Here is a 14,971-nt window from a genome sequence, read left to right as displayed (position 1 = left end):
TATCAGATCACCATGGACTAAGGCTGATCTTCAATAACAAAATAAATAATAGAAAGCCAACCTTCACGTGGAAACTGAACAACACTCTTACAATGATACCTTGGTCAAGGAAGGGATAAAGAAAGAAATTAAGGACTATTTGGAGTTTAATGAAAATGAAGCCACAACATACCCAAACTTATGGGACACAATGAAAGCATTTTTAAGAGGAAAACTCATAGCTCTGAGTGCCTCCAAAAGAAACTAGAGAGAGCACACATTAGCAGCTTGACAACACACCTTAAGCTCTAGAAAAAAAGGAAGCAAATTCACCCAAGAGGAGTAGACAGCAGGAAATAATCAAACTCAGGGGCGAAATCAACCAAGTGGAAACAAGAAGAACTATTCAAGGAATCAACCAATCGAGGAGCTGGTTCTTTGAGAAAATCAACAAGATAGATAAACCCTTAGCCAGACTCACTAGAGGGCACAGGGACAGCATCCTAATTAACAAAATCAGAAATGATCAGGGAGACATAACAACAGATCCTGAAGAAATCAAAAACACCATCAGATCCTTCTACAAAAGGCTATACTCAACAAAACTGGAGAACCTGGATGAAATAGACAAGTTTCTAGACAGATACCAGGTACCAAAGTTAAATCAAGATTAGGTTAATGATCTAAACAGTCCTATATCCCCTAAAGAAATAGAAGCAGTCATTAATAGTCTCCCAACCAAAAAAAGCCCAGGACCAGATGGAATTAGTGCAGAGTTCTATCAGACCTTCAAAGAAGATCTAATCCCAGTTCTTCACAAACTTTTGCACAAAATAGGAAGAGAAGGTACTCTACCCGACTCATTCTATGAAGCCACAATTACTCTGATACCTAAACCACAGAAAGACCCAACAAAGATAGGGAACTTCAGACCAATTTCCCTTATGAATATCGATGCAAAAATCCTCAATAAAGTTCTTGCTAATCGAATCCAAGAACACATCAATACCATCATCCATCCTGACCAAGTAGATTTCATCCCAGGGATGCAAGGATGGTTCAATATATGGAAATCCATCAACGTAATCCACTATAGAAACTCAAAGACAAAAACCACATGAACATCTTGTTGGATGCTGAGAAAGCATTTGACAAAATCCAACACCCATTCATGATAAAAGTCTTGGAAAGATCAGGAATTCAAGGCCCATTAGGAAATCACGATAAAAGCAATCTACAGCAAAACAGTAGCCAACATCAAAGTAAATGGTCAGAAGCTGGAAGCAATCCCACTAAAATCAGGGAATAGACAGGGCTGTCTACTCTCTCCCTACCTATTCAACATTGTACTTGAAGTCCTAGCCAGAGCAATTCGACAACAAAAGGAGATCAAGGGGATAGAAATTGGAAAGGAAGAAGTCAAAATATAACGTTTTGCAGATGATATGATAGTATATATAAGTGACATTCAAAATTCCAACAGAGAACTCCTAAGCCTGATAAATAGTTTAAATGAAGTAGCTGGATATAAAATTAATTCAAACATGTCAATGGCCTTTCTGTACACAAAGGATAAACAGGCTGAGAAAGAAATTAGGGAAACAACACCCTTCTCAATAGTCCCAAATAATATAAAATTACTTGGCATGACTGTAACTAAGGAAGTGAAAGATCTGTATGATAAGAACTTCAAGTCTCTGAAGAAAGAAATTAAAGAAGATCTCTGAAGATGGGAAGATCTCCCATACTGATGGGTTGGCAGGATCAATATAGTAAAAATGGCTATCTTGCCAAAAGCAATCTACAGATTCAAGGCAATCCCCATCAAAATTCCAATTCAATTCTTCAACGAATTAGAAAGAGCAATTCATCTGGAATAACAAAAAACCTAGGATAGCAAAAACTCTTCTCAAGGATAAAAGAACCTCTGGGGGAATCACCATGCCGGACCTAAAGTTTTACTACAGAGCAATTGTGATAAAAACTGCGTGGTACTGGTATAGTGACAGACAAATAGACCAATGGAATAGAATTGAAGACCCAGAAATGAACCCACACACCTATGGTCACTTGATCTTCGACAAGGGAGCTAAAATGATCCAGTGGAAAAAAGACAGCAATTTCAACAAAAATGGTGCTGGCACAACTGTTGGTTATCATGTAGAAGAATGCTAATTGATCCGTTCCTATCTCCTTTTACTAATCCACTAAATCGAAGTGGATTAAGGGACTCTACATAAAACCAGAGACACTGAAACTTATAGAGGAGAAAGTAGGGGAAAGCCTGGAAGATATGGGTACAGGGGAAAAAATTCCTGAATAAAACAGCAATGGTTTGTGCTGTACGATCAAGAATAGATAAATGGGACCTCATAAAGTTGCAAAGTTTCTGCAAGGCAAAAGACACCGTCAATAAAACAAAAAGACCACCAACAGATTGGGAAAGGATCTTTACCTATCCCAAATCAGATAGGGGACTAATGTCCAATATATATAAAGAACTCAAGAAGGTGGACTCCAGAAAATCAAATAACCCCATTAAATAATAGGGCTCTCTGTTCCGGTCAGAAAAGCACCGGGGTAGCTAGGGCGCAGGGTCGGCTGACACTCGCCAGCTACCCACAACACCTGCCACAGGATCTTAAGACTTCTGGAGAGTGGAACACAGCTTCTGCTCCAATCCAATTGCGCTCAGGACCTGAGGCTGCATTACTTAGGGAAGCAGAAACCGGCCTGAGTAGGGCCACAGGCCTCATCCGGCTGGATCAGCACCGGGGTAGCTAGAGCGCAGGGTCAACTGACACCCGCCAGCTACCCACGACCCCCACCACAGGATTTTGAGACTGCTGGTGAGTGGAACACAGCTTCTGCTCCAGTCCAATCACGCGGGACCTGAGACTGCTTTGGTTGGGGAGGCAGAAATCCGGCCTACATAGGGCCACAAGCCTCTTCCGGTCAGAAAAGCACCGAGGTAGCTAGGGCGCAGGATCGGCTGACACTCGCCAGCTACCCACAACACCCGCCACAGGATCTTAAGACTTCTGGAGAGTGGAACACAGCTTCTGCTCCAATCCAATTGCGCGCGGGACCTGAGACTACATTAGTTAGGGAAGCAGAAAACCGGCCTGAGTAGGACCACAGGCCTCTTCCGGCTGGACCAGCACCGGGGTATTGCCAGCTACCCACGACCCCCGCCACAGGATTTTGAGACTGCTGGTGAGTGGAACACAGCTTCTGCTCCAATCTTTTTTTTTTTTTTTTTTTTTTTTTTTTTTTGGTTTTTTCGAGACAGGGTTTCTCTTTATAGCTCTGGCTGTCCTGGAGCTCACTTTGTAGACCAGGCTGGCCTCGAACTCAGAAATCCGCCTGCCTCTGCCTCCCGAGTGCTGGGATTAAAGGTGTACGCCACCACGCCCGGCTCTCTGCTCCAATCTTTAAACAGTGTCAACGACAAAAACTAACCCCAGAGATTACCAGATGGCGAAAGGTAAACGTAATAATCTTACTAAAAGAAACCAAGACCACTCAGCATCATCAGAACCCAGCACTCCCACTTTGCCCAGTCCAGGGCACCCCAACACACCGGAAAAGCTAGACACGTATCTAAAAGCATATCTCCTGATGATGGTAGAGGACTTCAAGAAGGACTTTAATAACACACTTAAAGAAATACAAAGGAACACTGGTAAACAGGTAGAAGACAGTAAAGAGGAAGCACAAAAATCCCTTAAAGAATTGCAGGGGAGAACACTGCTAAAGAGTTACAAATCCTTAAAGAAAAACAGGATAACCTAATCAAACAGGTAGAAGTCCTTAATGAAAAACAGGAAAACACATCCAAACAGATGATGGAAATGAACAAAACCATACTAGACCTAAAAAGGGAAGTAGACACAATAAAGAAAACCCAAAATGAGGCAACACTGGAGATAGAAACCCTAGGAAAGAAATCTGGAACCATAGATACCAGCATCAGCAACAGAATACAAGAGATGGAAGAGAGAATCTCAGGTGCAGAAGATTCCATAGAGAACATCGGCACAACAATCAAGGAAAATGGAAAATGCAAAAAGATCCTAACTCAAAACATCCAAGAAATACAGGACACAATGAGAAGACCAAACCTATGGATAATAGGAGTGGATGAGAATGAAGATTTTCAACTCAAAGGACCAGCAAACATCTTCAACAAAATTATAGAAGAAAACTTCCCAAATCTAAAGAAAGAGATACCCATGAACATACAAGAAGCCTACAGAACTCCAAATAGACTGGACCAGAAAAGAAATACCTCCCGACACATAATAATCAGAACAACAAATCCCCTAAATAAAAATAGAATACTAAAAGCAGTAAGAGAAAAAGGCCAAGTAACATATAAATGCAAGCCTATCAGAATTACACCAGATTTTTCACCAGAGATTATGAAAGCCAGAAGATCCTGGACGGATGTTATACAGACACTAAAAGAACACAAATTCCAGCCCAGGCTACTATACCCAGCCAAACTCTCAATTAACATAGATGGAGAAACCAAAGTATTCCACGACAAAACCAAATTCACACATTATCTCTCCATGAATCCAGCCCTTCAAAGGATAATAACAGAAAAAAACCAATACAAGGACAGGAACCACGCCCTAGAAACAACAAGAAGGTAATCCCTCAACAAACCTAAAAGAAGACAGCCACAAGAACAGAATGCCAACTTTAACAACAAAAATAACAGGAAACAACAATTACTTTTCCTTAATATCTCTTAATATCAATGGACTCAACTCCCCGATAAAAAGACATAGACTAACAAACTGGCTACACAAACAAGACCCAACATTTTGCTGCTTACAGGAAACTCATCTCAGAGAAAAAGATAGACACTACCTCAGAATGAAAGGCTGGAAAACAATTTTCCAAGCAAATGGTATGAAGAAACAAGCTGGAGTAGCCATTCTAATATCTGATAAGATTGACTTCCAACCCAAAGTCATTAAAAAAGACAGGGAGGGACACTTCATACTCATCAAAGGTAAACTCCTCCATGAGGAACTATCAATCCTAAATATCTATGCTACAAATACAAAGGCAGCCACATTCATTAAAGAAACTTTAGTAAAGCTCAAAGTACACATTGCACCTCATACAATAATAGTGGGAGACTTCAACACACCACTTTCATCAATGGACAGATCATGGAAACAGAAACTAAACAGGGACACAGAGAAACTAAGAGAAATTATGAATCAAATGGATCTGGCAGATATCTACAGAACATTCTATCCTAAAACAAAAGGATATACCTCCTTTTCAGCACCTCATGGTACCTTCTCCAAAACTGACCACATAATTGGTCACAAAACAGGCCTCAACAGATACAAAAATATTGAAATTGTCCCATGCATCCTATCAGATCACCATGGACTAAGGCTGATCTTCAATAACAAAATAAATAATAGAAAGCCAACCTTCACGTGGAAACTGAACAACACTCTTCTCAATGATACCTTAGTCAAGGAAGGAATAAAGAAAGAAATTAAGGACTTTATAGAGTTCAATGAAAATGAAGCCACAACATACCCAAACTTATGGGACGTAATGAAAGCATTTCTAAGAGGAAAACTCATAGCTCTAGGAACCTCCAAAAGGAAAGTAGAGAGAGCACACATTAGCAGCTTGACAACATACCTAAAAGTACTAGAACAAAAGGAAGCAAATTCACCCAAGAGGAGTAGACGGCAGGAAATAATCAAACTCAGGGGCAAAATCAACCAAGTGGAAACAAGAAAAACTATTCAAAGAATCAACCAATCAAGGAGCTGGTTCTTTGAGAAAATCAACAAGATAGATAAACCCTTAGCCAGACTCACTAGAGGGCACAGGGAAAGCATCCTAATTAACAAAATCAGAAATGAAAAAGGAGACATAACAACAGATCCTGAAGACATCCAAAACACCATCAGATCCTTCTACCAAAGGCTATACTCAACAAAACTGGAGAACCTGGATGAAATGGAGAAGTTCCTAGACAGATACCAGGTACCAAAGTTGAATCAAGATCAGGTTAATGATCTAAACAGCCCTATATCCCCCAAAGAAATAGAAGCAGTCATTAATAGTCTCCCAACTAAAAAAAGCCCAGGACCAGATGGGTTTAGTGCAGAGTTCTATCAGACCTTCAAAGAAGATCTAATCCCAGTTCTTCACAAACTATTCCACAAAATAGAAACAGAAGGTACTCTACCCAACTCATTCTATGAAGCCACAATTACTCTGATACCTAAACCACAAAAAGACCCAACAAAGATAGAAAACTTCAGACCAATATCCCTTATGAATATTGATGCAAAAATCCTCAATAAAGTTCTTGCTAACCAAATCCAAGAACACATCAAAACAATCATCCATCCTGACCAAGTAGGTTTCATCCCAGGGATGCAGGGATGGTTCAATATACGGAAATCCATCAACGTAATCCAGTATATAAACAAACTCAAAGACAAAAACCACATGAACATCTTGTTAGATGCGGAAAAAGCATTTGACAAGATCCAACACCCATTCATGATAAAAGTCTTGGAAAGATCAGGAATTCAAGGCCCATACCTAAACATGATAAAAGCAATCTACAGCAAACCAGTAGCCAACATCAAAGTAAATGGTGAGAAGCTTGAAGCAATCCCTCTAAAATCAGGGACTAGACAAGGCTGTCCACTTTCTCCATACCTATTCAACATTGTACTTGAAGTCCTAGCCAGAGCAATTCGACAACAAAAGGAGATCAAAGGGATACAAATTGGAAAAGATGAAGTCAAAATATCACTCTTTGCAGATGATATGATAGTATATATAAGTGACCCTAAAAATTCAAAGGGATACAAATTGGAAAAGATGAAGTCAAAATATCACTCTTTGCAGATGATATGATAGTATATATAAGTGACCCTAAAAATTCCACCAGAGAACTGCTAAGCCTGATAAACAGCTTCGGTGAAGTAGCTGGATATAAAATTAACTCAAACAAATCAATGGCCTCTCTCTACACAAAGAATAAACAGGCTGAGAAAGAAATTAGGGAAACAACACCCTTCTCAATAGTCACAAATAATATTAAATATCTTGGCGTGACTCTAACTAAGGAAGTGAAAGATCTGTATAATAAAAACTTCAAGTCTCTGAAGAAAGAAATTATAGAAGATCTCAGAAGATGGAAAGATCTCCCATGCTCATGGAGTGGCAGGATCAACATTGTAAAAATGGCTATCTTGCCAAAAGCAATCTACAGATTCAATGCAATCCCCATCAAAATTCCAAATCAATTCTTCAACGAATTAGAAAGTGCAATCTGCAAATTCATCTGGAATAACAAAAAACCTAGGATAGCAAAAACTTTTCTCACCTCTGGTGGAATCACCATGCCGGACCAAAAGCTCTACTACAGTGCAATTGTGATAAAAACTGCATAGTACTGGTATAGTGACAGACAAATAGACCAATGGAATAGAATTGAAGACCCAGAAATGAACCCACACACCTACGGTCACTTGATCTTCGACAAGGGAGCTAAAAACATCCAGTGGAAGAAAGACAGCATTTTCAACAAATGGTGCTGGCACAACTGGTTGTTAAAATGTAGAAGAATGCGAATCGATTCATTCCTATCTCCTTGTACTAAGGTCAAATCTAAGTGGATCAAGGAACTTCACATAAAACCAGAGACACTGAAACTTATAGAGGAGAAAGTGGGGAAAAGCCTTGAAGATATGGGCACAGGGGGAAAATTCCTGAATAGAACAGTAATGGCTTGTGCTGTAAGATCGAGAATTGACAAGTGGGCAGGATCAACATTGTAAAAATGGCTATCTTGCCAAAAGCAATCTACAGATTCAATGCAATCCCCATCAAAATTCCAAATCAATTCTTCAACGAATTAGAAAGTGCAATCTGCAAATTCATCTGGAATAACAAAAAACCTAGGATAACAAAAACTCTTCTCACCTCTGGAGGAATCACCATGCCTGACCTAAAGCTCTACAAAGCTCTAAAGCTTTCGAGAATTGACAATGTTGGCAGGATCAACATTGTAAAAATGGCTATCTTGCCAAAAGCAATCTACAGATTCAATGCAATCCCCATCAAAATTCCATGAAACTACAAAGCTTCAGCAAGGCTCAAGACACCATCAATAAGACAAAAAAAACCACCAACAGATTGGGAAAGGATCTTCACCTATCCTAAATCAGATAAGGGACTAATATCCAATATATATAAAGAACTCAAGAAGGTGGACTCCAGAAAGTCAAATAACCCCATTAAAAAAATGGGGCTCAGAACTGAACAAAGAATTCTCACCTGAGGAATACCGAATGGCAGAGAAGCACCTGAAAAAATGTTCAACATCCTTAATCATCAGGGAAATGCAAATCAAAACAACCCTGAGATTCCACCTCACACCAGTCAGAATGGCTAAGATCAAAAATTCAGGTGACAGCAGATGCTGGCGAGGATGTGGAGAAAGAGGAACAGTCCTCCATTGTTGGTGGGATTGCAAGCTTGTACAACCACTCTGGAAATCAGTCTGGCGGTTCCTCAGAATATTGGACATAGTACTACTGGAGGATCCAGCAATACCTCTCCTGGGCATATATCCAGAAGATGTCCCAACCGGTAAGAAGGACACATGCTCCACTATGTTCATAGCAGCCCTATTTATAATAGCCAGAAGCTGGAAAGAACCCAGATGTCCCTCAACAGAGGAATGGATACAGAAATTATGGTACATTTATACAATGGAGTACTACTCAGCTATTAAAAAGAATGAATTTATGAAATTCCTAGCCAAATGAATGGACCTGGAGGGCATCATCTTGAGTGAAGTAACACATCACAAAAGAACTCAAACAATATGTATTCACTGATAAGTGGATATTAGCCCAAAACTTAGGATACCCAAGATATAAGATACAATTTGATAAACGCATGAAACTCAAGAAGAATGAAGACCAAAGTGTGGACACTGTGCACCTTCTTAGAATTGGGAACAAAACACCCAGGGAAGGAGTTACAGAGACAAAGTTCGTAGCTGTGATGAAAGGATGGACCATTTAGAGACTGCTGTATCCAGGGATCCATCCCATAATCAGCTTCTAAACGCTGACACCATTGCATACACTAGCAAGATTTTGCTGAAAGGACCCAAATATAGCTGTGTCTTGTGAGACGATGCAGGGGCCTAGCAAACACAGGAGTGGATGTTCACAGTCAGCTATTGGATGTATCACAGGGCTCCCAATGGAGAAGCTAGAGAAAGTACCCAAGGAGCTAAAGGGATCTGCAACCCTATTGTTGGAACAACATGATGTACTAACCAGAACCCCGGAGCTCTTGTCTCTAGCTGCATATGTATCGAAAGATGGCCTAGTCGGCCATTAATGGAAAGAGAGGCCCATTGGACTTGCAAACTTTATATGCCCCAATATAGGGGAATGCCAGGGCCAAAAGAATGGGAATGGGTGGGTAGGGAAGTGGGGGGCACTATGGGGGACTTTTTGGATAGCATTGGAAATGTAATTGAGGAAAATATGTAATAAAAATGTTAAAAAAAAAATAGGGCTCAGAACTGAATAAAGAATTCTCACCCGAGGAATAAAGAATGACAGAGAAGCACCTGAAAAAATGTTCAGCATCCTTAATCATCAGGGAAATGCAAATCAAAACAACCCTGAGATTCCACCTCACACCAATCAAAATGGCTAAGATCAAAAATCCAGGTGACAGCAGATTCTGGCGAGGATGTGGAGAAAGAGGAACACTCCTCCATTGTTGGTGGGATTGCAAGCTTGTACAACCACTCTGGAAATCAGTCTGGCGGTTCCTCACAAAAGTGGACATAGTACTACTGGAGGATCCAGCAATACCTCTCCTGGGCATATATCCAGAAGATGTCCCAACCGGTAAGAAGGACACATGCTCCACTATGTTCATAGCAGCCCTATTTATAATAGCCAGAAGCATGAAAGAACTCAGATGCCCCTCAACAGAGGAATGGATACAGAAAGTGTGGTACATTTATACAATGGAGTACTACTTAGGTATTAAAAAGAATGAATTTATGAAATTCCTAGGCAAATGGATGGACCTGGAGAGCATCATCCTGAGTCAGGTAACACAATCACAAAAGCACTCACACAATATGTACTCACTGATAAGTGGATTATAGCCCAGAAACTTAGGATACCCAAGATATAAGATACAATTTGTTAAACGCATGAAACTCAAGAAGAACAAAGACCAAAGTGTGGACACTGTGCCCCTTCTTAGAATTAGGAACAAAACACCCATGGAAGGAGTTACAGAGACAAAGTTTGGAGCAGTGAGGAAAGGATGGACCATCTAGAGACTGCCATATCCAGGGATCCATCCCATAATAAGTTTCTAAACGCTGACACCATTGCATACACTAGCAGGTTTTTGCTGAAAGGACCCAGGTATAGCTGTGTCTTGTGAGACTATGTGGGAGCCTAGCAAACACATAAGTCGAAGCTCACAGTCAGCTATTGGATGGATCACAGGGCCCCCAATGGAGGAGCTAGAGAAAGTACCCAAGGAGCTAAAGGGATCTGCAAACCTATAGGTGGAACAACATTATGAACTAACCAGTATCCCGGAGCTCTTGACTCTAGCTGCATATGTATCATATGTATCGGCCATCACTGGAAAGAGAGGCCCATTGGATTTGCAAACTTTATATGCCCCAGTACAGGGGAACACCAGGGCCAAAAAGTGGGAATGGGTGGGTAGGGGAGTGCGGGGGGAGGGTATGGGGGACTTTTGGGATAGTATTGGAAATGTAAATGAGGAAAATACCTAATAAAAATATTAAAAATAAACCAGATCCATCCAAAACTGTCAAAATAGGAATGTGTCTGCATTATCTTAAGCTTTTCCAATACACAATGAATTTATTTCATTACCAAGCAAGGAATGAATAAATTCCAGCAGTCCTAAGGATCTTTGACCTTATGATAGAGCGAACTACAGAAACATAAGCCATAAGGCATGGGAAAGCACAAGTTTTTGCAGCCATACTTTTGTATTGACAATAGGACTGGAAATATAAGGAAACTAGTGAAGATGTACCAGAAGTAGGGATGCAAAGAAAATTTGCTTTCTTTTTTTTTTAAGCTTTCCTCATACTTTATTATTTTTTCTTTTTCTTTTTGTTAATTGGGTATTTATTTCATTTACATTTTCAATGCTATTCCAAAAGTCCTCCACACACTCCCCCACCCACCCACTCCCACTTCTTGGCCCTGCAGTTCCCTTGTACTGAGGCGTTTGCATGACTAATGGACCTCTCTTTCTACTGATGGCCAACTAGGCCATTTTCTGATTCATATGCAGCTAGAGACACGAGCTCCAGGGGGAGTACTGGTTAGTTCACATTGTTGTTCCACCTATAGGATTGCAGATCCCTTTAGCTCCATGGGTACTTTCTCTAGCTCCTCCAAATGGGCCCTGTGTGAGCATCCACTTCTGTGTTTGCTAGGCCCTGGCATAGTCTCACAAGAGACAACTATATCTGGGTCCTTTCAGAAAAATTTTGCTCGTTTATGCCTATGTGTCAGCGTTTGGAAGCTGATTATGGGATGGATCCCTGGATATGGCAGTCTCTAGATGGTCCATCCTTTCGTCATGGCTCCAAACTTTGTCTCTGTAACTCCTTCCATGGGTGTGTTGTCCCCAATTCTAAGAAGGGGTAAAGTGTCCACACTTTGATCTTTGTTCTTATTTAGTTTCATGCGTTTAGAAAATTGTATCTTATATCTTTTGTATTCTAGGTTTATGGGCTAATATCCACTTATCAGTGAGTACATATTGTGTGAGTGCTTTTGTGATTGTGTTACCTGACTCAGGATGATGCCCTCCAAGTCCATCCATTTGCCTAGGAATTTCATAAGTTCATTCTTTTTTTTTTTTTTTTTTTTTTGGTTTTTCGAGACAGGGTTTCTCTGTGTAGCCCTGGCTGTCCTGGCACTCACTTTGTAGACCAGGCTGGCCTCGAACTCAGAAATCCACCTGCCTCTGCCTCCCGAGTGCTAGGATTAAAGGCGTGCACCACCACCCCCAGCTCATTCTTTTTTTTTTTTTAATTAAGCAATAATATTATCAATTTAGAAGTTACTGGGTAATTTTTCCAAGTGTTACCCAGACTAAACATGGTAGCTTTACATAGGTTAGGAGCTGGTAGTTTCTTTTTTTTTTCCATATATTTTTTATTGGATGTTTATTTCCTTTACATTTCCAATGCTATCCTAAAAGTCTTCCACATGCTCCCCAACCAACTCCCGTATCCACCCACTCCCACTTCCTGGCCCCAGCATTCCCCTGTACTGAGGCATATAAAGTTTGCATGAACAATGGGCCTCTCTTTCCACTGATGGCTGACTAGGCCATCGTCTGATCCATATGCAGCTAGAGACACGAGCTGGGGGGGGGGGAGGTTATTGGTTAGTTCATATTGTTGTTCCACCTATAGCATTGCAGATCCCTTCAGCTCCTTGAGTACTTTCCCTAGCTCCTCCATTGGAGGCCCTGTGATCCATCCAATACCTGACTGTGAGCATCCACTTCTGTGTTTGCCAGGCCCTGGCATAGTCTCACAAGAGACAGTCATATCTGGGTCCTTTTATCAAAATCTTGCTAGTATATGCAATGGTGTCAGGGTTTGGAAGCTGATTATGTGATGGATCCATGGATATGGCAGTTTCTATAAGGTCCATCCTCCAGGGCCGAGTGGACACCTATCCTCTGGCCAGGAAGGTGGCCGGATGTCTGGAGCCTGAAAAGGGGGCTGCCTCAGAAGCTCTGTGGTTCCAGCCTGTCCCAGAAGTGTTAGCTTCTGTAGTGCACACTCTCACCTGTGCAGACTACTTTCGATGGAGTCCCGGAACCAAGATTGCTCCAGCCAATGCTGAGCAAAAATTTGCTTTCTTTAAGAACAACAAATCAAGATGCTGATGCCTGAAGGCAAGACAAGGAGGCTAGTGATACTAGGATGAAAGGAATATATTCCTTCTATGTTCTACTCCCTAATTGGTGGCTGTGACATATGTGTCCCCATTTTCCTACATGGAGCACATATCTGACTGTCCTATATCCAGATTTCCCCCATCATCCTAATTGCAGGCGATGACAACACCATAGGTCAGGTGGTGGTGCTAAAATATGGAAGTTCCCATTTTTCCCTTAGAAAAGTCTGAAGTATAAAAATTTATTAAGTGTTTCTCTAAAAAACAAAAACAAAAACTGTGCATCCTCTATAACTGCAGTGAACACTGATTATGCACAATATGGATTTGGGACAAGGATATAAACTGTTTTGTGTTGATAGCACTGCTTGTCTGTGAATTAGACAGGAAGCTTTATGCTTTTTGTTACACAGAAAGATCATAGACCTGATTTTCTTTATTATTTTTATTTTTAAATTTTTGGAGCCTTCTACCCATGTTATTTCTTGTTCTATAGCTGTCTTCTTGTAACATCCTAGAAGGGTGAATTAATGTGAAGATCAGACAAATTACTTCCTTCCATATCAAGAAGATTAAATCCATGGACAGCTTAAACTTCCATGAACTTGTTCAAGTTGATGTGTTTCTAAGTTATGTTGCCACATTCTATTTTAAAAATTTTTTTATGTATTTTCCTCAATTACATTTCCAATGCTATCCCAAAAGTCCCCCATACCCCCCACCCCACTCCTCTACCTATCCACTGCCACTTTTTGGCCCTGGCGTTCCCCTGTACTGGGGCATATAAAGTTTGCAAATCCAATGGGCCTCTCTTTCCAGTGATGGCCGAATAGGCCATCTTTTGATACATATGCAGCTAGACTCAAGAGCTCTGGGATACTGGTTAGTTCATAATGTTGTTCCACCTATAGGGTTGCAGATCCCTTTAGCTCCTTGGGTATTTTCTCTAGCTCCTCCATTGGGGGCCCTGTGATCCATCCAATCGCTGAATGTGAGCTTCCACTTATATATTTGCTAGGCCCCGGCGTAGTCTCACTAGAGACTGCTATATAAGGGTCCTATCAGCACAATCTTGCTAGTGTATGCAATGGTGTCAGCGTTTGGAGGCTGATTATTGGATGGGCCACATTCTTTATCCTGACAAAGAGCACCAAAATGCCTTTGCTTCATGAAAGAAAGCTGTAACTGGGGCAGGGTGAGTACCAAGTTTCTTGAAATTCCTGTGTTCATTTCACCTTGAAATATCCTTAGTTTATGGTGCCATTGAAGAGGTTTGTTGAAAAACTATGAGACTGGTACAGAATGTAGCATTGTTTGTTCTACCTTTCAATGTATCACTGAGTTAAATTTTTTGAAACCTTTTGTTACAGAATTAATCCCCTGAATTTTTAGTTGAGGTATGATTGAGAGTATGATATCTACAATCAATATTTTGATGTCCACACTAAAACCAAAGATACATATCTACTATTCATGGTGTCCTGTTTGTCCTTGAGGATGTAGAAAGATTGATTTATACCCAAGTGTTTAAAGTCTGACCTTTCAATGAAGTAGTGTGGAGAAGAGCTTCCTAAATTAGATTTTGGTGGTGAGTTAGTCGTGGAGTTGTAGTGTTAAGGAAGAGTGGAAGTATAAGCATTCTTTGTGATACCAGAGAAAATGTGTCAGTCTAGAGTTCACACAAACTTCCCTATCTTGGCATTCCCATGCACTGGGGCATAGATCCTTCACAGGACCAAGGGCCTCTTCTCCCATTAATGACCAACTAGGCCATCCTCTGTTACATATGCAGCTAGAGCCATGAGTCCCATCATGCGTACTCTTTTGTTGGTGGTTTAGTCCCAGGGAGTTCTGGGGGTACTGGATAGTTCATATTGTTGTTCCTTTTGTGGGGCTGCTGACCCCTTTAGCTCCATGGGTACTTTCTCTAGCTCCTTCAGTGGGGACCCTGTGCTCAGGATCCAAAG

This window comes from Mus caroli, unplaced genomic scaffold (assembly GCF_978045245.1).
Source record: "Mus caroli unplaced genomic scaffold, Mus_caroli_1 scaffold_34, whole genome shotgun sequence".
Lineage (NCBI taxonomy): Eukaryota > Metazoa > Chordata > Mammalia > Rodentia > Muridae > Mus > Mus caroli.
Note: the sequence above shows the minus strand (reverse complement) of the source record.